General features: G+C 38.3%; 1 protein-coding gene across 13 annotated transcripts in view; it reads left to right on the top strand.

Moving 5' to 3' along the window:
• The window catches only part of PRELID2 (PRELI domain containing 2), a 631,123-nt gene that overhangs the window by 254,923 nt on the left and 352,595 nt on the right, over positions 1–23,605 (top strand). For 10 of the 13 annotated variants that reach the window (XR_012512535.1, XR_012512533.1, XR_012512534.1 and 7 more), the window contains 2 exons: positions 4,054–4,176; positions 8,921–9,032. The gene's annotated coding sequence lies outside the window, so the exon portion shown is untranslated. The remainder of the gene's footprint in view (positions 1–4,053; positions 4,177–8,920; positions 9,033–23,605) is intronic. The other 3 variants (XR_012512530.1, XR_012512527.1, XR_012512525.1) reach the window with 1 other exon arrangement.

The raw sequence follows: 23,605 nt of genomic DNA, 5'->3' as shown, positions 1-23,605 counted from the left end.
ATGTTTATTATAGAAAAATTAGATAAGCAAAATAAATAGAAAAAGAAAACTATTCATACTTTCGCCTATCAGAGATATTTTTCACTTTTTCTTTCTCTCTTTCTCTCTTTTTTTTTTTTTTTGGAGATGGAGTCTTGCTCTGTCACCCAGGCTGGAGTATAGTGTTGTAATCTTGGTTCACTGCAACCTCTGCCTCCCACGTTTAGGTAATTCTCCTACCTCAGCCTCCCGAGCAGCTGGATTACAGGCACATGCCACCACACTCAGCTAATTTTTGTATTTTTAGTAGAGACAGGGTTTCACCATATTGACAAGGCTGATCTCGATACCTGACCTCAAGCAATCTCCCTGCCTTGGTCTCCCAAAGTGCTGGGATTTCAGGCATGAGCCACTCTGCAGGGCAATTTTTTTTTTTCACTTTCTCTTTATCTTTACAGATTATTCTCTTTCTTGTATCTTTTCTTCCTCCCTCCCCATTATTGTACTATTCCCTTTCTTTTCCTCTTCTCTTTTCATTTTCATGTCTCTTTATTGCTTCTCAGAGGTGTATATGAATGGAATGGCAAAATGCTGGTGTTGGAGACATTACCTTTCTGTTTCAGCCCAAACCTTGGTTTGATTGTTACTCTTGATGGTGTTGGAAGAATGGGTGCATGGTGTACCTGGCAAAACATAAGAGAAGTAGGTAGATGGTTTTTGGTTTGTAAAGAATTTAAAATATGTCAGTTATATAGTCCTCTGTATCCCATTGTCCCTTACCCCATTTCTCTTTGGTTGACCCAGGCTTCATGGGAATACAGGGGATATTTGGCAGTTGTCATGACTGCAAGAACACTTCTGAGGCTTAGTAACTTGTGTGGTGTAGCAGAAGTACATTATTGTTATTACCAAGCTTTCATTCACATTTCTTCTTTAACAGCACTCTGATCTACCCCAGAGGAACAATCTCCTTCTTAGTCTTTAACCATGAGCTTCAAGTAGAGTTAGTTGACCCTACTCCAAAGCTCTAGATGTATCCACATGCTGATTCTATCTATATTAATATTGCCCTAGCATTATATTGCCCTAGACATTTTTCAGAATAATCTGATTATTTTAGAAATGAACATGTAGCCTCATAGGAGCCAGTGAAACTTACAGAAATGTTTGCTTAGACTTACACCTACTGGCATGGAGGCCTGGAGAATGGCTGCCCATCATCTTGCCACCATGACGAGTCTGCAAAGGAAGTGTGTGAATGAGCAGAGTTGAGACATGATTTGAAATCCCGAATCCAGGGGCGGATTTACTACTAGAGTTTTCAGTTAAGTGACCCAGTAAATTTCTATTTTTGCTTAAAACATTTATTTTTGTCTCTTTAAACCAAAAGGATTCTAACAAGGTGAGCATGAGCTGTAGAGTTGACATATCTGCCAGCTGACTACAAGTGACCAAGTTTCTTGGCTTACAGTGACCTGTGTTACTGATTTAGCAATTGTCTGCAATCCATGTGAGGTTAAATACACCTTTTCTCAAGACTTGGTTTATGAGATTTACAATTGAGTTGGACGAAAATACAATATTTAGATATTCAAGCTGGCAGCAGAGACACTTGGTTTGATGCAGCAAGCGGGGCCAATGTCAGAATTAATATAATGGTTCCATGTCAAAACAATAACGGGACAAATCACCTGGAAGGGCAATTCAATCACTTAGGCCTGATCGCCACTGGCAAATGGTGCACTAAGCCACCTGCCTTCCTTTGCTAGACACAGGCTTGGATGAAGCTAAGCTGCCCAGCAATTTAGGTTTAGAAAATGGTTTGGGAAATCACTGCTGTTTAAATGGCAAAAATGCTCTAAGGGTTTTCTAAGAAGAATACTTTTGGGTGGCTGGCAAGATGGCCAAATAGGAACATTTACCATCTGCAGCTCCCAGCCAGATCACTGCAGAAGGTGTGATTTCTGCATTTCCAGCTGAGGTACACGGCTCATCTCACTGGGACTGGTTAGACAGTGGATGCAGCCAACCGAGGGTGAGTCAAAGTGGGGTGGGGTGTCACCTCACCTGGGAAGTGCAAGGGGTTGGGGAACTCCCTTCGCTAGCCAGTGGAAGCTGTAATGAAAGTCTCTCGAAGCTTTCTAGTATTGGGAATAAAGACAATGAAATCTTGTTTTGAAAAAGTTGGAAAGGCTGTGAGCTCAAGTTAGGAACGGGAAGGTGTTTTCTTTTATTTATTTCTTCCATCAAATGAAATATTTATTCAATGCATTCTAAATGCTGGGCACTTGGGTTTCACAGTGGTCTGTAGAGCTGTGCTTCTGCTCACATCAAGTCCAGGAGAGAGGAAGACAACAAACATGTGAATAATAAATAAAATGACAATATGTTATAGATAAAATTTAAAACAGTGTCCTGAGTTCAAGAGATATAAAAAAAGGTAACTGCTTTGATGAAAGACCTCCTTGGTAGAGGAAACATTGAAATTGAAACCTGGAGACTAGAAGGAGCCAGCTGTTCCAAGAGTTCAGGACAAGCATCCTAGCCAGAGGGATTAGCAAATGCAAAGGTGAGTGGGACAAGAGTGAGGGACATTCAAGGGTGTGAAGGAAAACCAGAGTGTCTGGAGCACAGTGACAGAAGGAAAGCACTGTATGAGATGAGGTTGCAAGAGTGTCAGGGGCTCAATCAGTCAAGTGTGTGATGACTGCAGAAAGGAGTTTGGATTTGATTCTAATACCAGTGGGAAGCTATTGGATGTTTGCTGATCTTTGCTACTTTTTGGTGCGTTAGAGAAAACATGTAATTTTCAGAGGCAGGTACACCAAAGCTTTTCTTTAAAAGCTTTGGCTTATGGGTGACATTTCAGCTTTAGATGTCTACTTGTTTCCAAAATGAGTCTTTTCAAGAAGTCAAAAACAATACTTTTTTGAGCTTTCTTTTTAAATAAAAATTGTGTATATTTAAGATGTACAACGTGATGTTTTGATGTACATAGGCATGGTGAAATGATTATGACAGTCAGCAAATTAGTATATCCACCTCTTCTTATAGTTACCTTTTTTCAGTGAGAGCACTTGAAATCTGCTTTCATGGCAAATTTCTAGCATGCTCACAGTATTATTAACTGTAGTACTCATGCTGTACATTAAATGTCTAGACTTAATTGTTGTACATTACTACAACTTTATACTCTTTGACCAATATCTTCTCATTTGGCCTACCTCCCTACCCCTGGTACCACCATTCTCTCAGCTTGTGTGTATTTAACTTTCGTAGATTTTACATGTAAATGAGATCATATAGTATTTTCCTTTTGTGTCTGGCTTACTTCACTTACCAAAATCAATCTTTATTGAAAGTGTAGAGAAAAGGCAGTGGACTAAAATTGAAGCCATCTGCATTTTTGCTTAGGTTCTGCTGTTGACTGTTGTGCAACTGTAAGCAACTTCTTACTTCTCTCTGGACCTCAATTCCTCATCTGGAAACTTTAAGTTTGGGCAGGATGTTGCATTTATCATGACCTTTTGTTGAAATTGACAGAAACATGGTTCAAAACGGCTTAAACAAAAGAAATATATTCATTCGTCTATCCAAACAATCCAAGGACAGTGGATCCAGGAGCTCACATTTAGTCACCAGGAATCTAATTCTTCATTTTTTGGCTCTTTATTGACTTTACTCTCCAGGAGGTCCTTTCTATGGATGATTCCCTGCAATTCCTGGGTAGCATCATTCATAGAATTAGAAATCCTTGGGCAAAAGGATACTTCTCTCCTAAACGGTGATTTCAGAAGTTCCAGAATTGCAGGCTGACTTGGGGCATGTGACCATGGCTGTGGCCAGGGTATTAGGATAAGATCATTGGCCAAGCCTGGATCACGTGCCACTTCTGGAGTCAGTATGAACCACATTAACAAAGAATGGGGATGGTGTGATTTCCCATGAGAAAAGGGAAGAACAGGAAATGGATTCTGAATAGGCCAATGGGTAATGTCTATGAATGCTATTTTGGGCTTTAATAGTCCTATAAATCCTGAGATAAAGAGTCAGTTTTTTTTTTTTTTTTTTTAGATGAAGTTTCACTTCTGTTGTCCAGGCTGGAGTACAATGGTGCAACCTTGGCTCACTGCAACTTCTGCCTTCTGAGTTCAAGCAATTCTTCTGCCTCAGCATCCAAAGTAGCTGGGATTAGAGGTATGTGCCAGTACACCCATCTGATTTTGTGTTTTTAGTAGAGACGGGATTTCTCCATGTTTGTCAGTCTGGTCTCAAACTCCTGACCTCAGGTGATCCACCTACCTCAGCCTCCCAAAGTGCTGGGATTATAGGTTGGGATTATATATATGCTTTGATGTACATATACACGGTGAAGTGATTATGTGCCCAGCCCAGTTCTTTGTAACTGCTTCCTTGTTGAAATTAGTCATGGGGTGGGGGGACCTCCACTTTGGCCTAAAATACCAGGATTATGTTTTTATTTTGTTTAATTTACGGTGTTTTCCCCTTCATCCACCCTCTCCTTCTGTTTTTTCTCTGTGTCTCTGAACTGTTAACCCACACCTAGATTTTCTCCTATGGTTCTTTTTCATGATTTATAAAACTTGTGTGTACATTTGAAGCATTTTGCCTTGGTACAAATGCTTACCCACCTACTCTGGTACCTTTTCCCATAAAGAACATAAAGACAGTCTTTTAACAGAATCTATCTTTATTTCCTTGCCCATATTCCCACTGTTATTCCTGTTATTCCCACCAAATTTTGGCTCCAGATACTTGCACAGCCAGGAAGCCAATGGTGCACCAAAGCAAACCACTTCAAATATACACACACATTTTATGAGTCGTGAAAATGAGCCATAAGAGATAATTGAGATGTGTGTTAACTGATTTTAGATACACAGAGCAAACATTGAAGGAGAATTGATGTTTATACGATACATTTATGCAAAATAAATATATAATCCTGGTATTTTAGGCAAAAGTGGAGTTTTTCTCTGGAGTCAATGACTGATTTCAACAAGGAAAAGGTTGTAAAAACTGACTTATCATTATAAGATTTATGGGATTTTGAAAGCCCAATGTATATTTTCTTAAGTTCTTGCTTTTACGTGAAATATTTGATACTTGCTAGTCAGCCTTTCTGATTTTCACTTAGTGCCAAAGCCATCTTTTGCTACTGGATTCTGGCTACCTGAAATGTATGACTAAAAAAAATGAGATCTAATTCACAAACTGTAAAATTTGCCATTGTGCATACAATTCAGTGGGAGTGTATGTGCAAGGTTCAACAACCATCACCACTATCTAATTCCAGAACATTTTCATCATCCTAAAAAGAAAACCTATGCCCATTAGCACTGACCCCCTACTTGTGTCTCTTACAGAAGTCTAGCCTAATTCTGGGACCCTAGGAGATACTCCTGCAAATGTATTGAATTTAAATCTTACTATGTTGATGGTAGTCTCAATTCAAGGCGAGAGGCTATGTGCTACAGTGGAAGGAACACTGAGCAGGGAGTTAGTTTTAGTTTTTCTTTTTGCTTCACACCACCTGGGCCTTTAGGTAATGCTCTCTTTTACTTTTTGTCTAAAAAATTGTTCTAATTTTCCTCTGTCAAGGAGAAGCATGGACTCAATGACTTATATCATGTCTTCCTGTTCAAACTGACCTAGCACTGTAAATTTTGAAGTCAAAACTAACTTAAGGCATAAGACAATTTGTTGAGTGAAATCAGCAGGATTTCTTTCCATTTTCATTGGTGTATCTAGAATACATGAAATAATAAAGCCTCTGTCTGGGGGCCATGCTTGGGGATGGAATATGATCTTGCTCAGTCTTGTCTGTATTCACTTGAACCAAGGTGGCATGCACCAATAGAGAAAAAAAAGTGCTGCTCTTGGACAAGGGCCCAACTTTCACCTGAGGTATTTTTTTGGAAGTTAATATGTGTTCGCATTCAAAGGCTTTTCTCTGGATATTGAGTCAAAATACTAAGTAGAAGTCATGGTACAGATAACCAAAAATACACAGATTGTGCATTGTATTTTATTCATAACTTGGAGGCTAAGCATCTTTCCATTTCCACCTAAGAAATCTTTGTGGCATGCATTTTCAATCATTTTGTAGCTTACCCAGGGCCTAATGTCTTTAAGAACATTTTAGGCAAAAAAAAAAAAAAAAAAAAAAATGTGAAACAGTTTTATTTTTCATGATTCCCAAATGAGCGGTTCCACACCATGGAAATGAGGTTGGGGTGGTAAACAGACAGCTGTTCTGTGTTTCTCCTTTCAGGGAGATGAAGGTTAAAGACACCTTCCTTCTGCTTAATAGGTCCCTCCCAAATGGATTGTAAACAAGTGTGCAATGCAGCCTTAGCTGCACTGGGAAAGAAGAGAGGTATTTTGGAACAGCCTTTAGAGGTGTTGAACATACATGTCTTTGATTCTGTTTTCTCATCTCTTTGGAGTATCTCTCTTTCACACCATGAAGCCATTGATTGAATGAAGTTAGAATAACTTTTGACATAGCTAACCAAAATAGATAGCAAAGGGACTGGTTGCTAAGCACAGCTCCACTGGGTTCCCTGGCTGACAGGCCGTATTAGCATGCCAGACTTTTCAGAAGCAAGTCCTTAGTTATTGGCAGTGGGTTGTTTAAAGCTGTCAAAAGCCTCTCAGTTAATAGTGGGTCAGCAGCACATGAGATATTAAGGATAAATTACTTAATATTTCTAATTATAAGCCTTCCTAACAGGGTATAAGCTGCTTAAGGACTTTGCTTGTTCAAACATATATTCAGCAAACATTGTTGAGCACCTACTATGTGTTGGTTAAATAATAGGTTTTGAGGACATAATAATAAAGCTACAGTTTCTGTTTTTGTGGCACTTGAGCTTAGTGATTGAGGGATGGGGAGTAAATATGATGGAACAACACTTACTAGTACAGACGGTCCTCAACTTACAATAATTCAACTTGTAATCTTTGATTTTACAGTGGTGCAAAAGTGACACGTTCAGTAGAAGCTGTACTTTGAGTACCCATACGAGCATTCTGTTTTTCACATTCAGGACAATATTCAAAAAATTACATGAGATATTCAACACTTTGCTATAAAATAAGCTTTGATGATTTGCCTAACTGTGGGTGAATGTAAGTGTTCTGAGCCTGTTTAAGGTAGGCTAGGCTAAGCTACAATGTTTGGTAGGTTAGATGTATTGAGTGTGTCCTATAATGGGTTTACTGGCACATGGCCCCACTGTTAAGTCGAGGAGCATCTGTGTGTTAGTGTCCTTCTTCTCCTCTACAGTAAAGAGGGTTTTCTTTTAACCTCTTTTTACCAAGGAAAAGATATTCAGTATCTTCTCTTTCCCCTATCCTTTAGAAGTAGTCCACATTGAATGCTTAGTTTTCTGGGGTTGATGATGCCGAATTAAGAAAAAGAGAAGAGATAGACAAAACAGGAGAAGCAAGAAGTTAGGTTAGGAAAGACAAGAGACTTCATGCTGGACACTCATGCTAGAGCTGGACTTTTCCTAGAAATAGGGGAGAGGGGATGAAAGAGGAGTCAAGGGATAGAAAAGAAGTGGATGAAAGTGGATAGAAGATTTTAAGATGCATTGCTGTAGACTTTATTTGTTATTTATGGTTTTCACAAAAATCTGTTTCAATAACAAAAGTTATAATTGTTTACTGTTAAAAATTTAAATAATACCAAAGATGATAGAATGAAAAGCAAAAGCTGCTTAACTCTGCCCCATTCCCTCAAGCCATATGACAATCTCATTCTTCCAGAAATAACTATCATTAATACTAACGTATTTGCAGGTTATATACATATAATTATTAATATATGTACACATATGTGGACCTATGTGACACTTTTTTGTTATTTAGTTTTTATTTCGTAATCATAAACTTTCCTCCGCAACCTAGCTAGGCATGGAGGGAACGAGGAAAACATGGAACCCACAGGGAACTGCAGCGAGAGCACAAAAAATCTAGGACACTGCGAGCAAATGGGGTGGGAGCTGCTTTCCTGGTGGTTAAGATAACACACAAGTCAAACTTAATCGAGTTGTCCACAGTCAGGAATGGTGATCTTCCTGCTGGTCTTGCCATTCCTGGACCCAAAGCACTCCATGGCCTCCAAAATGTTCATGCCTCCTTTCACCTTGCCAAGGACCTCATGCTTGCCATCCAGCCACTCAGTCTTGGCAGTGCAGAAGAAGAACTGGGAACTGTTTAAGTTGGGTCTAGCATTTGCCATGAACAAGATGCCAGGATCTGTACCCTTTGGAATGAAGTTCTAACAATCAAATTTCTCCCCATAGATGGACTTGCAACTAGTGCCCTTATGGCATGTGAAGTCACCACCCTGACACATAAACTCTGGAATAATTCTGTGAAAGCAGAAGGAACCATTATAACAAAATCCATTCTCTCCAGTGCTCAGAGCACAAACATTTTCTGCCATCTTTGGAACTGTGCCTGCAAACAGCTCAAAGGAGACGTGGCCCAAGGGCTTGCCAATGATAGCAATGTTGAAGAACATGGTGGGGTTGACCGTGGCTGATAGTACAGGGCTCCCAACTTTATGAGCATCTGCAAAGCCATGTGATACATATTTTAAACAAAAAAGACTGCATTATGTATTTTTGATGTTCCGTAGCCTTTTAAGCTTAGTATAACAGCATATTTTCAGGTTAGTAGATATGTATCTATCCCTTTTTTAAAATTAGCCCTTAGCATTTTACTTAATGTAGATACCCTAATTTATGGAATTATTTATCTTTTGATGGGCATTTATGACAGTATTTCCCAAAACACCTTTTTACATATATTTCTTTTCATGGGTGTATGAACATTTTTATAGAATAGATTCTTAGAAATTGGTTTGCTGGATTATAGAAAATGTGTATCAAATTTTTTTCCATAGATTTTGCCAAATTGCCCTCAAAAAATGTGTCGTCTATTAAAAGGTTTGAGGATGAATGTTTTTCACATCTGCATTAGCTCCATCTTCAAAGTCAAGAACTGCAATGTCACTGGTGAATCTGCCTCAAAATCTTCAGATTCTTCAGTTTTTTAAAGATAGGCATGATAGTCTTAGAAAACCAGTTTTGCTGCCTTATGGAAGAGTAGCTCTTATGGGTATGCTCCAAGGTATAGCTTGGAAATGGAAGCCTTAAAGCTTTTGACTCTCAGAAATACTTCTAAAGCCAATTCTAAAGCTGCTTGGAGAATTCTGAGTCTCATGTAAGGTGAGTTCACTTTAGCTGTCAGCATTTCTTAGGGCAAAATGTATCTACAGAGTTATCAGCTTCATTCAACAGCCATCATTGTGAAATTTTTGGTCTTCCCACAGGATACATTTAGCTAATAAGAAGGTTATCCTTGCACATATGTGTATCTGTCAACTCACTGGTAATGAACCATTTGGTTCATAGGTATAACAACAACGAAGTTTCATATTCCCCCTTCAACAACCTCTACAAATAACTCAGTTCCGTAAAATACCTTTTCTGATTAATTATCAAATGCATCCTTTAGTTCTGTACTAATGACTTTCAAATACATTATTTCTTTTAAACAACTTTATGAGCCAGGTTTTAATATTCCCATATGAACAGAAACCAAATGTCAGAGAGTTTAAGTAACAGCCACACATTGAGGTCAGTATTTGAAACAGTATTTATCTGATTCCATATTGTTAGAAACTATGACTTACTGCTTATTAAATGACATGACGTTAAATAATGTCATTTCTTGATCTGTTTAGGGATATCTCATTCCATTTTATAAGAAGCTTCTCCCATCTTACTTTTGTTCTCACAGACTTACTTATTTTTGGATCTCATTTTGTAGCCAAGGCAAGAACCAGCTTCATCAATAAGCCATTCTGGTCCCTAATTTTGTAAAGGAAGAACATTCTATAGTAGATAAAAGTATAGAGTCAGCCTCTCTGGGTACAAAAGTTGGTGCTGCCATTTACTAATTGTTGACCTTGGGCAGGCCTCAGTTTTCTCATTTGTGAAATTGATACAATAAGCTTGCTTACCTCATTGGATTAGTGTGAAAATTAAAATGAAATAGTGCCTTCAAGCATTTAGACAGTTACCTGTCACATACTAAGTATAGATGAAGATCTGACTCCCCTGTGAATATTTCTTTCTACTGTTTCTCATCTTGCCCCACCAGCAGCGTCTCCCCTCAGTGCTCTATCTGGCTCCTTGACAACCCAGGTCATTCCCTTCATTCTCACTCAATTATCTGTAGCCTCATGTAGAAATTTTCTCTTAGACAGAATCTTTTGTAGTTTTGTAGTCCTGCTCTGGCTCCTGATCCAGGTTGCCTGTCATATGTGGATTGTCATGTGTTTATCTTTAGATTGCCATTTCATCTCAAGTTTCTAAATGATTTTGGTCCACTACCTAACTAAGTCCCAACTAGCTCAAGCTCCCTGTTGTCTCTACCTGATTCATATCAGTATCTTTCATAAACGTGCCTGACTTTTCCATCTTCTATTTTCCCCATCTGGTCTGCAGCTTGGGCAAACTTATACTGGGGTTAATAAAAATTTGGTTGTCATGCACTGTTTCTGATTTTTTTTCTTACCAATTCTAGTCATTTAAAATTTAACAAGTGTTTCAGAGAACTCACTATGTATCAGATAGAGTGCTGGGTGTTGGGGATATACTGGTGAACAAAACAGACTCTGGGTAGCCTACTGGGTAATTATTAGATTATTAGATTATCACACAACTTTAAAGTTGCAATCGTGATAAGTGTGCAAAAGGTAAGTCACACAATGTCATGACAATTTGCACTAGAGGTGTTGGGCCTTGTCAGAGAGATCAGAAAAGGCTTCCCTGAAAAAATAATGCCTGAGATGAGGTCCAGAGGATGAGTAGGGGGAGTTAACTAGGCATATAGGGAGAGAGGAATGTTATAGACTGAGGAAGAACCTTCACATAGGTGCTGTTGTGAAAAGAAGCATGGGAAGTGTTATTTCCTGAGAGAAGGCCAGTGAGGGTTGAGCAGAGAATACAAGGTGCAAGATAAGGGTGGGGTCAGATGAGACCACACTGGGCCTTGTCAGCTCTGTTGAGGATTTTGATCTTTATACCAAGTGCAATGGAGAACCATTGGTTGATGGTTGGTGTGGCAGTAGGGTACTGGGGATATGATCCGATTTTCAGATGCCTTTTGGAGATGCCTACCTGAGCAGAACAAAGAGTGGGTTATGGGTTGACCAGAATGTGCCTGGGGTAGGCACTTAGGTAGCTTAATCTAGGATAACAGTTATGGAAAGAAATAAATAGTATTGAGAGATATCAGAGCTGAAATCAGCCATTTTTGGTGATATTGGATGTGAGAGACGAGAGAATGAAATGACATCAAGATTTCGGGCTCACACAACTGGCCAGAGAGTGATTCCCTTTTATTGCAGTGGTGGAGAATGGAAATGCACGAGCTCAATTTATTCAGTTACATGTTATGTGCTCCACATAAGGCTCTTATAATCTCTGACAGCAGAAAAACAATCAAACTAGTTTGAGTAAAAGTTTTAATATAAGGGTATAGGGAATCTCATGGAAGCAGTGACAGTAGGGCCTTGGGGAAACTAGAAAGTTATCAGGAACTAAGACCATTCTCCCTGGCTCTCAAGGTCTGCTTCTCTCGGTGAGTTTCATCCACCCTTCTCTTTTTCTTGATGTTCTACTTCTGCTGGCTCCCTTTGCATATAGCTCACCATGGCCACTAACCAAAAATCTAATCCTAGTTGGTCAGCTTCAGCATATATCACCAACCACCTACAGTTTCTCTGTCCTGTTTCAAATTATTGATACACAGAGAGAACTGTTGATTAGATGTCCAGCCGTATTCCTGGTCCATTCAGCTGCGCTGTGTGATAATGCTGCCCCAGATCTGGGGGTTGTGAACAGGGAAGACAATAATATCCAAGTGTAGTAAAACTACTTTAGGACAGGAATAATGTTGTGTGTATTGGCATTGTGTGAAGTGACTGGCAAATAACTGGCATTTAATAGATGCTCAATAAGTACTGTCCTTGTTGAGTCATTGGAGATCTTTCAGTGTTTTTGAAATGTTGAGATACCTCAGAATCTCCTGTGACATTTTTAAAATTCAGAGTTCATGGTCTGCCTTCAGAGAAGCAGATAAGTGATGGAACAGGGACCCCACTAATATGCATTTCTAAAAAAAAGGAACCTAACATAAATTTGATACAAGTGGTTCATGGACCATACTTTGATGGACACTGCTCTAATGCTTTAATAAATCATGCCCAGAAATCTCTGTTGTAAACTCTGCACATTGAGCTCCTTCTGGGTCTTCTGAAATTCAGTTTATCTATTTATATATTGGGACAAATATTTATCTCTTTCTTGTACCCAAAGGTGGACTTGGAGGTTAGCAAGGTAACTTTGGAAATAAAGCTTTGACCTCTCTTTTTCAGAGCCATAATAAATATGAAAGATGGTGTTAATATGTATCTAGACAGCTTCTATACTGCTTGTATTGCATAAAATTCTTCTTAGCATTCACTATTTCCTGATGATGACCCATGAATGAATAAGACCTCATCAGTGTTTTATTGTCTGCTTTCAGGAACTGGAAATATAACTCTTAAATCACTGCTACTTGTCCTGAGTAAAGTTCTTACAAAGAGAATAGAGGAAAGTTCTTGAAAAGTCAAATAAAATGCTGTCTGTAACTGCCTGGCTTTTCATTTTTAATTTCTTTTATTTTTATTTTATTTTTTTTTAAATTTTACTTTAGGTTCTTGAGTAAATGTGCAGGTCATGCAGGGTTCTTGCATAGGTGGATAGTGTATCCAGCATTTCTCCCCATGTTATCGCTTCCCACCCTCCCCACTCCCTGCTGTCCCTCCCTTAGCCCCCTGACAAGGGCCCCCAGTGTGTAATGCTCCTCTCCCTGGGTCCACATGTTCTCATTGTTCAACACCTGGATTTCAAAAACAAGCCTTTCTGATGATAAAAGATCCATTTTGAGGAGTTCCAGCCAATAACACAGCCCTATTACACACATTGTGTGGTTATAACATTGTCTGACACTAAGGTCAATGGAATTGCAAAAGGAGGGAAGCCTGAGAGAGTTGCCAACCAGCTCTTTGAAAGAGTGGATTATTCAGCTTGGTCCAGTCCTCACTTTTCTCTTTGCCGTTAGCCACTGCTGTCTGCGTGCAGCTTCTATCATGCTTCTGAAACTTCTCTCTGGGTTTAAAAATGATTCCTGTTAGCAGTGGTGTCCTTTGAGTCATTATGCATTCTAAGTGCCATCTCTGTAAGCCTTTCATTTCTAAAAGTTGCTCCTTGAAGCTCTTTCCTCCCTTGTTTTTGAGATCTCTACTCTTCCGCTTTATATTCTCCCACACTCGTGGTTACTTTTAAGTCTTCTTTGCTGACTCTTCTATTTGTGTTAGCATTTTTCAGGGTTCTATCCTCGTTGTTGGGTAGGCACATCATTTCCCTTTCTTTAGATGTAATATATTTGCAATTGATTCTCATTTATTGGCCTCCAGCCTGTAACTCCCTCTTGAACTCATTTTTCCAACAGCTTCTAGAATTATTTATTTTCTCGGCATATGGACAACTAGCATCTAGCAGGTCCAAAACTTGGGCTTATGGTTTTCTCCTCCAGCCCTATTCCTTCTTTCCTGATCTTTGTTTACTAAAGGCATTATCATCCACCAGTAAGTTTGCCACCATGCTTGATCCTTCACTTTTGCATTTCTGTCACTTCTTCTGCACCCCTCCTACCACTGTCCTGATTCAGGCTACATCCTTTTATCATCTAAGGGCTATTGTAATATTCTAGTTTCTCTGCTTTCAATTACTCCTCACTCCAATTCAAGAGTCACCCTGTCACAATTCTTCTTCTAAAATACAAACCTGTTCCTGTCTACTTAAAACTTTGATGTCTGATGCATACATTAAATTATATAAAACCCATTATATTATGTAAAACTACATTGTATAAAATCCATTATTTAGCAGAGTTCATAAGAATTTTCAGAGCCTGGCATCAGTCTTCCTTTCCAGCCTAATCAATGATATCTCTTCAAATAATAGCATTTTATGAGCGATGGGTACTTTAATTGCAATAGAACTTGCTTAAATGAACTGTGGGACAAATATGAACAGGAAACTATTATTAGTCTTGTTTTACACATGAGGAAAATGATACAAAGAAAAAGGTGACTTGCCTGAGATCACGTAGCTAGCAAAAGACGGGGTGCCAAGGTGGAAGTAAGCACTCCTTAGTCACTCTGCTACTCTGCCTTTACAGAAGCCACACTGAACCGCTTCAGGTGACTGTGCCTTTGTTCATGCTACCTCTGTGGCCTGCATTGTCACACTTCCTTGTCAAAGATCCTGTGTGTACTTCAAGGCTCTGCTTACAAGGCATCTTGTATATAAAGCCTTACCAGACTTCTTGCATCGTAGTACAATTGATAGCTCCGTTTTTGGAGGGTCCTCTAGATTCTTGTATGTACTTCAATTATAATATTATATCACTTTTTGTAAAATGAGCTTCTTGATGTGCCTCTGCTTAATTCTAGTAAACTCTCTAATGACTTTATGTCTTAATCATTTTTAAGTCCCCATTGTCTAGTACATAGTAACCTCGGGAAATATCTGCAAAATGTAGAAGGAGTGATGTTTCATAATCTTGTTAGATTATTATTGACTAACCCAAACATTTCTTCTAAGTAAACTAATTTCAGGTGTTAACATATAAGCATTGAAGATTCTCAGTAAGCTGCTCAAAGTTTATTAATGATATGTTATGAGCAGGTGTTTTCAAGAACTTTAACTGAGACTACCTAGAAAGTAGTTATTTCTTTGGGAAGCACCAAGAGGCCTTGACAGAGGTATGATACAGTCAATTGTGTTGGTAAGACATTTCTCAGTGATGAGCAGCAGAAAAGCAGACTCAAACAATAAAGAGCACTTATTGCCTCATTTTTTTTTAAAAAAGGACAGTGGCAGGAATACCTTGATCTAGTAATAATAAGAGATTTTTCTTTTTTGGTTCTAATTTCTTGGTGTTGCTTCTATTTTCAGCAAGCATCTCCCCTTGTATCCCCGAGGCTTGCTCATTCAAACTGAGGTAGGGGTGGGAGTGGAAGGTGAGGCCGGGGAGAGAGAGTGTGTCTCTTAACCCATCAGTCAACAGGATTCAGTCTGTTTGGATCAGTTAGACCAGACATATCCCTGTAAGTCACCTGTAGTTGAAGGATGTCATTGCAATAGTCAAAGTCCTATGCCACACTCTACTCTAAAGTCTCATGTGGCAGTAACTGTTCTCAAACAAACAGGCTGCAGGGGGGAAAGCTGGACATTTTAACAAAGGCCTGGTTGCTGATACCAAGCAAAGAGCACACAGATGATGAATGACCAAAACTAGTAAAATGACTCATCAACAATTGCTATGAAAATGGACCAAAGAGACAGGGAAAATGTGTGATCTGGAGGCTGTTGTCATGCTTTCCAAGAAAGACAATCCAGTCTTATTTCTGTGGAGAAGTAGGGTACACTATGTAATATAAAAAATGTTGTTATCATTCTGAACTGGATGTCGTCTGCTCTTTGCCATGGAAGGCTGAGCTACATGGTGTGTATCAGCAAGCTCTCCAGATTCAGGATGGATTCAGCCCATGGGGAGACAGAAGGCAGGAGGAGAATGAGGTTGGGGTATGTATTCCACCAGCTACCTCCCTGCTGGGCTGTGAGTTGACTGTGTCCCTGCTCCTGCCAGACAGCCTTCTGTCCACACCTACTCTCTCTGGATTCTAAACCACTTCCTCCCTTTGCCTTCTTGGGTCTTAAACATGTTGCTGTTCCTGGGGTTCTGCATTGCTTATTTCGCTAAACTCTACCTACACTTTTGTAAAGAGTCTTTATTAAACTCATCCCAAGTCACCCACTTGGAGTATGCCATCTGTTTTCTGCCAAGACGCTTACTGATGCAGTGGGTAATCATTTCTCTCCTAACATGTTTTCAATTACTGCAGTGACACTTTTCCAAAATAGAATTATCATGATATCAGTCAAAGGTAAATTTTTTTTAATTGAAAAAGGCAACATTTCTCCAGTCAATAGTGATCATCACTTGTCATTGAGTTGCCAAGTCAAAGGATTTTCAGCCTCAGGACAAAAGAATTGTTAGAGAGGTTTTCTAATAGCTGTTGAGCAGATTCTTTCAGTTTGCATGTTCCTATGCAAATTGGTTAAGATTTCTCTTGACTCCTCTAATTACAAATAATAAATAAATGCAAATATTAGTTTAGAAACTTTATTTTTTGTAATATTTTAGCAGGAACATTTATTCTCAATAGTATTAGTACAGTTTTTACTAAAGGAAGAATGTTTGTAGAATTATGTAGTCATGACAATGGTATTTACCATTCAAATTACTTATATAAACTTTTCTATCTATACAACTTAGTATAAATAGCAACCCCAAGAGCAGATTATCTAGAGTTATGTTAATATTCTTTTAAGAAAAAATAGTAAACATTGTATTTCTTTTGTGCTGGGATTTAAATCCTTGAAAATGGCTCAGCAACAGAAAACACCAATGATCAAGAATTGCTAGCTTGTGCCATTTCATTTAGCGCTGACTGAATTCAGTTTCCTCCCCTTGGTTTCCTGGTTTCTTATTTACATATATTTCTGATGTCATTAAAGTTAGAAATATTGATTGTGTTAATATTTTTAGGTCCTTCTTTAGTGTAGGAAACTGTACATTTTTAAATTATTATTACTGTATTGGAGGCGAGTTCTCAGTCTGTTGCCCGGGTTAGAGGGCAGTGGCACAATCATAGCTCATTGCAGCCTTGATCTCCTGGTCTCAAGTGACCTTCCCGCCTCAGCCTCCTTAGCAACTGGGATTATAGGCATGTACCACCATGCCTGGCTCATCTATTTTTAAGTGCTTAGAAATAACTTGTGAAATAACTTCTTGGTTTCATTTACTAAGAGTCTGGTTTAATAGGTCCTGGTAAACTCGAGGTTTCATTTTTTTTCTTTTTCTTTTTTATTTTATTTTATTTTATTTTATTTTTCTATTCTCTGCCTTGCTCATTACGTTCTGGCCACAAAGGCTCTTCTGTTGTTTCTCAAACCAGCAAAGTTGTTCCTGTCCCAGGGTTATATATTGAAAACCATGAGTTTATAGTGATATCTCTAGGTCTAATTCATATCACAGTTCATTCTCATTTCCTCCTTCTTTCCTTCCTTCTTCAGGAGTGAGAAATTTGGCTCCCATGATATTTAATATGTTTGCTTATTTGCCTAAACCCTGTTCATAGGCAAACACTTCACCCCATTGGTCTGCTGGCCCATTTGAAATTTCTCTTTGCCAGGTCCCAATCCCTGCCTTCCCACCCTCCCCAATGCCTCCCTTGTGGCAGGACTTTCTGACTGAATTGGAAGAAAGGAAGGAAAAAAGGAAGGAAACAACTTCATCTTTTAAAACAAGGTTATAAAGTTACTAATGTATAGGACAGGATTTTGGATTAAGGAGTGAAGTGTTTTATAAGCTCCAAAGTTATACTCAATGGCTACTTGTACTCATACACTTAAAATAACATTTACTGAATAAATTAATAGCATGAAATTAGCAACAAATATCCCTGAACTTTAGTAGAGCAGAAATACTAGTTTGGTATCTAGTTCTAAATATATTACCTAGATCACTAAGAATTTGAACAATTATGTAAGTTTATTCATTCCTTTATTTAAGAAACACAATGTAAATACCCTCTCTGTCCCAGAAACTATCCTAAAAGGTAGGGAATTAAAATTAGCAAAATAGACTTGATCCTTCCTGTCATAATGCTTGCCAGCTAGCTGAGAAGCAGATACCTAATGAGCAACAGCAATAACATAGAGCAAGTGCTTTGTGACAGCTCTAGAGAGAGCTCCGAAAGCACACTAGAGGGGTGCACAATCACACCTGCAGGGACGCTCAGGATTTTCTGGAGAAGATGAGCATTAGGCTGCAACCTAATGTAAATAGTAGTTAGTGAGGTGACAGGAGAAGAGTATTGGGGGCAGAAGGAGCAGGATGTGGGAATGGGGGAGAGAGCATGTTGTGTTTGAGGAATTCAATGGAATTTGAGGTGGTGGGTACAAATGAGTGGCAGATGTGGAAGAAATTTGATTGGGGTTATCAGGGGTCTTGTGAATCTGTTAGGAGCCTTGGACATTATTCAGAGTGTGATGGAAAATCATAAAAAAAATGTGAAAGAAATTAACCCTTTGTAAGCATTTCTCTGACTTCCCCGCTGAGAAGAGGGTATGCATTAGAGCAAGATGGCAAGGCTGAAGGCACAACAAGAGCTCAGTTGCTATCACAGCCGTCTAGGGGAGAGATAGTGAAGGTATGGCCTGGGTAGAGACCACAAGGATGGACAGAAGTGGGCATGAATCAAGGAGATTTAGAGGTGGGCTCAATGGAAATGACACCTAGATCTCTGGCACTGGCAAATGCTCTTTAATATAGTAGAGGACATGAGTAGGTTGAGGTAGGTTGAAACTGAGGGCAATGAGAAAGGAGAGGTGATAACATCATTCCCAAACATTTGTAAAATTAGAGGTTTAAACTTATAGGAATACAATTCTATGATTTTCTTATTTTTGTCTTCATGTGGCCAAAGACAGAACAATTTTAGAGCTGTTGAGGCATTCTCTTAAATATTTCCCCTTTCCTCTTGTGATTCAGACAGCTATCTAATCTAGACTTTAGTTACTAATTAAGCTCCGGGAATAGGAAATGTTTGTATTCCTTAATATTTAAATTGAAACAAAAGAAGGGGAGGTGGGGTGCTGGCAGAAGCTAGTAAATATGTTAGCTTTCATAGGCATGAAATAACACAAGATTTATCATTCCACATTTTATAACTTGTGTGATTTTAGATCTTCTGTGGCCAGGCTGACTTTATTGTCCTATAATTCTCAATTCTGTGATTTGCGCTTTCTCTTAGCTTGAGCAACTCTCTCAATTGCTTATGACTTTACAGTTGCTGCAGGGGAATCATTATACACAGATGGCTTTTAGGAGGGGAGTCAATTTGGTAGGCATTTTCCTTGATTACGATGTCTCCTCTCTGCACTGATCATTGCAAGAGTGAAGATTCTTGCATGTCAAATAGCAAAAATGTTTCCAGGGTCTTGAAAAAGAAAAGAACATTGCATTTTGCAGATGATCTCTGTATGAGTATACTCTGATGAAAGGCTGGCTGGTTCCTTTAATTTATTCGGATAAATTTTTATAAGCAATGATAAAGCCAAACCAACATGAGACACCAGAGGGAAAAGACGGAGCAGGATTTGCAGCAGTAAGTAGATATTGACTTGAGCATTTAATTATATCCACCTTGTTATATGGTTTCATTTTCTTCTGTTGCAACCTTGCAAATAAGTACAAAAATCCTATCAGACATCACTTGTACCCATTTTTTTTTAGTTTGTTCAACTATGCTTCCAAGGGAACACAGGCTGGAAAATGAAATACTTTTTTTATTTGAAGCCAATTTTATTTCTTTTCTTATATTAACTTTTAAATCAACCTTTTATTGCATAGTTGGTGTAAGTTTGTTTTAGAAATGTGAGCAAATGCAAGCCAGTTTTTTTCACCTAAATTCTTCTGAGTCTGAGGAAAGGCCTGGTTCATATGGATAATCTTTGGGTTCAGAGCTATAGAAAGTAAAACGGACACCATTGATCAGGCTGGTTATTTACATTTAGATCTTACATTTGTGAGCTATCATAACACAAAATCAGGGGCACGATCTACGGGTGGACTTTTTCATGAAGATTAGGAGAAAAAATAGGTTATACTGGATAGTTTCTGTAGTTTAACTCCAATCAAGCAATGCTTTCTAATTAGCTGTCAAAAGCAGACTTGGCTGCCAAATTTTGAGAACCCAGAGCAAAGAAAAGTATATTCCTGTTGGAAGAAGTCTCCTTCTTGAGGTATACAAATTATACCAAGTATCGAGCATTTACTACACATCATTGTGCTAAGTATTTCATGTGTATTTTATTTAAGCCTCATGTAAAGCCCCTGAGGTAGGTATTACTCTCTCTTTAACAGAAGTGAAATTTAAGTACTGAAAGATGAACTTGCTCCAGATCACAAAGCTTGTCCTCTTAACTGTGAGGCTAAGCTGTTATCCCTCTTCCTTTTCCTCTGTGTTACTTTCCTCTGCAGCATGAGAATGGGTCCATCTTGTCTAAATTAGAATAGGCTTTTTTTTTTTTCAAAATTCATTGAAAAATAGCTGAGGGAAAGACATTGACTTCCTGAACACCTGAACACACCAGTAAAAAATCCTGTAGTGAAAGGAATCACAGTGGCAGAGGAAGAGATACAGCACTCCATTCATCTCTGCTCTACCTGAAGTGGAGCCAATTTAGAGGTCCTATCTGGAAAAGATCATTGATTTTTGTCCCTCTGACCAGTCTGTGGTATGTTCATACAATGAATGTTCTACTTGCCTGTCTTTTCATTTACTCCTCACTGTGATTTTACTTCAAGTTCATGGATTTCCACGTAGCCTTGTTTCCCTCCTCACAAGTGTATGATATGTATCCTTTCATCTCCACATTGATATATGCAGTGCTCTTCCTCCAAATCTCATGCAAATCTTGAAAATGATGTCTGATTATTTACAGTTTAATTCTGAGTCTTCTCTGATGACTACATTTTATTTTTGCATGTGTGAGAGATATTGAGTATTAAAATGTTTGTTTTCGGACTATTTTCTGTTTTCCTATTAATTTCTCAGAGAGATCATTTTTTTCCTTACTCTTATGTTATTTCCTTGATCTCATGCTAAAATAATTATAGACTGCCTTCAAAAATGATGAATAATAATATCATACACTTGACAAGATTTTATGTTTAAAATTTTGTGAAACACTTTAAAATGTGATGCAGTTATTCCTAATTTATGTGTAAGAAAGAAAAAGCTGAACAGGATTGGCAGACACCTGACATTTTACCTCTAGCTCCCCATCTATCTCCCATGTTGTCCTTCTCCTTGTTATATTAATACTTGGTGTTGTTTTATGGATATTTATCTGGTTGCTTTTTCTTCCTTCAATTTCACATTTAGTTTAAAACCCATTTGGTCAGCTGATTGTCTTTTTTTTTTTTTTCATCTGTAAATCAAGACCTTCCCTGGGTCTACCCATCACATACAGTTTTTGAATTATACAAGAGCTTATATATGGATTGCTTTACCATATGAGCTTTAGGACTGTAAGATGCTATATGTCATTTTATCGTCTACTGCCCTCTTTTCTCTAGTCTATCTCAGGTGGTGGTTTTCCAACTTCAGAGCATTTAAGAATTACCTGAGATAACTGATTTCCATGTGGTTTTCTGGGATCTATTACCAAGAGGTTCTGAATGGTAAAGTGAGGCCTGGAAATCTGTGTATTTAGCACGCATTGCAGATTATTCTGATCCAGGAAATCTGTGGACCATATTTTTGGAAACACTGTTCTAATGGGCCTTATTTCCATGTCCTGTCCTACCATTTAGACCTCAGATATCTATAGGTTTGGGGTCCTACTATGTCACTTTTCACTTCTATGTACACAAATAACCTTGAACAACTTTAAGGAACAGAAAAACCACCAAATGGATGTTAAAAAAATTATTTGCCATGATATGGAAGCTCATGTTCCTCCTATGCAAACAATCAATCATCTGGAGAAAGTATCTCATTTGAGTGTGATAACTGGAGTAGTTTCTGAATCTAAATTCAGAAGCAGCCTGCTGGACTGCAGAAAAGCACATTGGACATACGGGTTCCATTTTTGATTCAGTTCCGAATGCTGGTTGTCTGACCTAGGCCGAGGCCCTTTTGTTTCCTGAGCCTGTTTAAAATGGTACTAGCTCTAGGTTTGTTAAATTCTTCCACAAAAATAGAGTAGAGGAATGTGTTCAAGTCCTCAAAGAACTATGACCCAGCTGGAAGGAGCCTACTACTAAAGAAATTTTCTTTGAAGTATTATGTTTTACTTTGAAAACTAGGGTAGTTTTCTGGGTTTTTTTTTTTTTTGCCTTGTACTCCATCATATATGCATGGTTACTTCAGTGTAAAAGTAATGTTTAAAATTAAATACCATTGAGTAAAACTGAAACTCCCATGGCTTTACTTCCCGCTGCCTCCCGTCCCAGGAGTCTCTATACTTGAGTTCGAAATAGACTAGATGATCCTAAAAATTCTTTCCAGTTCTCTGATTTCATGATTTAAGAAAACCCTTTAAGTAAATTTGTCATTTGATGCACTGACCTCTACCTCCAAATCAGATGTTCTCTGATGTCTGAGGACCGAGAAGGTGTTCTAAAGGAAAAAAAAAAACAAAAAAACAACACAAAACTCACCTATAGGGTAACTGTCATTTTGATGTAAAGGACCCAGTGCTAAATTTATTGACCTGATTTACAAAGGGTTTTGTGATTCTCTAAACTCTCTTTGAGCTCTGTATGAATTCATTGGCCTCAAATTGAACTTGTACTTGCAAATAGTTATCAGAGTGTGGGTTTGAAGAAAAAAATTTGACTTGACATGAACACCCATGCTGGAATTGAATGCAACTAAAGTTTGTTGAGGGTACTTTGTCACACTCATTAAATGTATTGATCTTTCTGTGTCTCAAGTCACCTCTCTGTGAACTCCTTGGCCACTAATGATCCCTCCAAATTGGACATTTCTTGACCTCTTTGCTCTTAGAGAGAAAGATGATTTGATAAAAATTCTAAACAATTTGAATTCTGTTATCTTCCGCAATAAGGCTCATTACAGTTCCAGTGTATACCAGTGAACTTAAAATGAACTGTATTTAATTTTGTGAGGAGCCAGAGAGACACACACCACCATAGAGGGACATGTATTATCTCTAAGAAGCCAGCTGTTCCCTCAGACACTTCTCCAAAGGGTGGCAGTAAATAGCTAAGATCCTAAGCTAGATCCCGGTGAGATGCCAAGTCTCCAGAATGGACTCCACTGAACTAAAGTCACAAGCAACTTATCTGTAATAGAATATCAATTTATTAATTTATGTTAAGAAATATAATTAATATGGTGGCTAGTTATGTCTGTCTTTTGACCAGCATATTTGTAGCTCACCATACAAATGCATGCAAAAGCCAATGTATTATCAACAGTTTGTTTGCTTGGTAAGTATGGGATTAAAGCATAAGTTTAGTTGAATAATCTTGGTGGTTTCTAGGGCACTAAATTATGATAGAATTATGAAAGTGTTGTGCATTCAACTCTCCCATAGGCCAATAATGAGCTAGATTCATGTACTTAATGGGCCCTTATCATAGTGGTCATGGGCATGAACACTATACACAGGCTTTTTGGGATCAAAGTCTCTCTCTGCAGTTTATAACTGTGTGATTTTGGATGCCTTCTGACTCACTGGCCCTCACCTTCCACAACTGTAAAATTCTGTTTTACTCTGTCCTATTATTTTTGTAGGTTTTAACTTGTGGTAGAAAATCCAATTTTCCTTATTTCCTGATTTTTGGAGTCCATCTCAGTGTT

This window comes from Saimiri boliviensis, chromosome 1 (genome assembly GCF_048565385.1).
Source record: "Saimiri boliviensis isolate mSaiBol1 chromosome 1, mSaiBol1.pri, whole genome shotgun sequence".
Taxonomy (NCBI): domain Eukaryota; kingdom Metazoa; phylum Chordata; class Mammalia; order Primates; family Cebidae; genus Saimiri; species Saimiri boliviensis.
Note: the sequence above shows the minus strand (reverse complement) of the source record. Positions and strands in the feature narration are given on the sequence as shown.